Source organism: Piliocolobus tephrosceles, chromosome 10 (genome assembly GCF_002776525.5).
Source record: "Piliocolobus tephrosceles isolate RC106 chromosome 10, ASM277652v3, whole genome shotgun sequence".
NCBI lineage: Eukaryota > Metazoa > Chordata > Mammalia > Primates > Cercopithecidae > Piliocolobus > Piliocolobus tephrosceles.
The window spans coordinates 9737696-9740582 of record NC_045443.1 but is presented as its reverse complement, the minus strand read 5'-3'; the positions used below and the strand labels follow the sequence as shown (position 1 = coordinate 9740582).

General features: G+C 44.5%; 1 pseudogene; it reads left to right on the top strand.

The window, feature by feature from the left end:
- Positions 1–1244: 1244 nt before the first annotated feature.
- On the top strand, positions 1245–2582 carry LOC111526595 (annotated as a pseudogene).
- The last annotated feature ends 305 nt before the right edge of the window (positions 2583–2887 follow it).

Sequence of the window (2887 nt, the reverse complement as noted above, 5' to 3'; positions counted from 1 at the left end):
ACTGTTCTTACACACCATGCATGTAAATCTATTTCCAGTAGTTTCAATTGCATGTCATAATGGTAACTTTTAGCAATTTTTAACTTTAACGTAAAACCTGGTAAGTTGTTTTGATTATGTGCTAGGTGCAGCCAACGTTTGACTCCTTCCAGCATAATTAAGGGCATGTTTAGTTCCGTATGTCCCCAGGCCTTACCAATTGTGAAGTCAGCAAATTAAAAAGTTCTCAAAAACCAAAAAAGCAGTTTATGACCTTAAAATATTTAGCCAACCTAGTATCTGACCTGCATAACGTAGTCCACCTATTTACATTCCGATGACATCTGCTTTTTACCAATAATCTTTAAGGCTGTTTTTATTTCTCCAAGATCAAAGTTACATGAACTGAAAGGTACCACAGCTTTTTATCTTCTCTTTTATAAAATATTTGATCCAAGTGCTTGTCTTCCTTTAGGCAAAATTAATTAGAGCTCTTTTTTATCTGAACATCACACACACAACACATATATAATTACACAGACAGGTAAAAGATAATCCAATCCCCATAAGATCTTTCATTTGCCAGTCTCCTAATTGGCTTATTGGCCTCTGGGTGCTTTTAATTTCTGGGGTCCATGAGAAAAACAGAGGTCTCTCCCCTCTCATGCACACATTAAAAGTGGCAAAGCAAAATGCGGAAAAAGTAATTCAGTTGACCAAGAAAAACCTTTTTCCAGCAAAACAAGGTCCAAGAAAAGGGAAACCTAAAAGCCTTTTAAATATGACCCTAACTCGGATATCCACTTTCAGTTAAGCCGAGCACTCCTTAAGAAAATCCTGTTAACTCCCTTATTATCTGAATTTAGCCACACCAAGTGGCCAGTATTTCTGACTTTCAAACTCTGCTAAAGGCTCAGAGAAAGGAAAATCCAAGGCAGTTCGTGGAGAGAAATGGAATCAACAAATAGCAAAAGGTCATGCAGATATCAAACCAGACAAGACTCATTCCCTAAGCCAGGATTGAATCCAAGCTACACAGAGGCTACGCAAAACCTTGCCAAGTCGTTACAGGTCTTGCTCCCAAGGATGTTAAACAAGATGGAGGTTCTCAGCGAATTTGCTTGGACCATACAGAAAGACATGCAAAGCAGACCTGATTGGCTACAGCTTAAGATCAACCTCACAAATGCTCTCTCACAATTAAAACTCTACAGAGAGTCCTCTGCTCAGTCCTGCAGCTGCTCACTGCCCTCCTACTGTCCACCATGGCCCTGCTGCACTCCATCCGCGTCCTCTCCGGGATCCCCCGCCACCTTCCACCTGGGCCTCGCTGCCGCGGCCTCAGCCAGAGACAGCTCCTGATGGACCCATGTAGAAATGGGACCTCCAGATATCTGGGAGTCATTGAAGCCTTTAAGAGGGACAGCAATAGCAAAAAGATGAATCTGGGAGTTGATGCCTACCAGGATGATAACGGAAAGCCTTATGTGCTGCCTAGCTTCCGCAAGGCAAATGTCCAGATCACCACAAAAAGTTTGGACAAGGAATACCTGCCCGTTGGGGGACTGGCTGAATTTTGCAAGGCATCTGCTGAGCTAGCTCTCGGTGAGAACAGCGAAGTCTTGAAAAGTGGCCGGTTTGTCACTGGAACTGGAGCCTTAAGGATTGGAGCCAGTTTTCTGCAAAGATTTTTTAAGGTCATTTGAGATGTCTTTCTGCCTAAACCAAGCTGGGGAAATCACACACCCGTCTTCAGGGACACTGGCATGCAGCTACAAGGTTATCAGTTTTATGACCCCAAGACTTGCGGTTTTGACTTCACAGGTGCTGTGAAGGACCTTTCAAAAATACCAGAGCAGAATGTTCTTCTTCTGTATGCCTGCACCCACAATTCCACAGGAGTGGACCCACATCCAGAACAGTGGAAGGAAATGCCAACACTGGTAAAGAAGAAGAATCTCTTTGCCTTCTTTGACATGGCCTACCAAGGCTTTACCATTGGTGATGGTGATAAGGATGCCTGGACTGTGTGCCACTTCATCAAACAGGGCATTAATGTTTGTCTCTGCCGATCATATGCCAAGAACATGGGCTTATATGGTGAGTGTGTAGGAGCCTTCCCTGTGGTATGCAAAGATGAGATGAAACCAAAAGGGTAGAGTCACAGTTGAAGATCTTGAGCCATCCCATGCATTCCAACCGTCCCCACCATGGGCCCAGATTGCTTCTACCATTCTTAACACCCCTGATTTGTGAAAACAATGGTTGCAAGAAGTGAAAGGCATGGCCGACCACATCATTAGCATGTGGACTCAGCTGGTCTCCAACCTCAAGAAGGAGAGTTCCACCCACAACTGGCCACACATCACTGCCCAAATTGGCATGTTTTGTTTCACAGGGCTAAAGCCTGAACAGGTGGATCAGCTGACCAAAGAGTTCTCCATCTATATGACAAAGGAGGGCCGCATCTCTGAGGCAGGGGTCACCTCTGGCAATGTGGGCTACCTTGCTCGTACCATTCACCAGGTCACCAAGTAACATACCTGGTGCAAGGAAACAGAGACAGCCTTTCTGTCTTCAGCCTCTGCTATTGGAAGCTTCACACAGAGGATGAGAGAGGGTGGATGGTGGTGAGTGGATCATTTCCTTAAACCACAGTGTTTAACACTCAGCGACTGAATGTTTCTCAGAAAAGAACATGTAGTGACACAGGGCAGAGGGATCCGTGGCTGGCATCTGGAACACTGTGGCTCTAAACCAAACTCTCCCCTGTCCTTTTATCTCCAACTTTTCTCAAAGAGTTTACATGTACAAGAAAGTCATCACACCAAAAAACCTGTCAATTATGCCATTGCAATATTTCAGAAGCTTTAACTGAAGTGTCATACAGTGTCGGGTTCCTCATGAG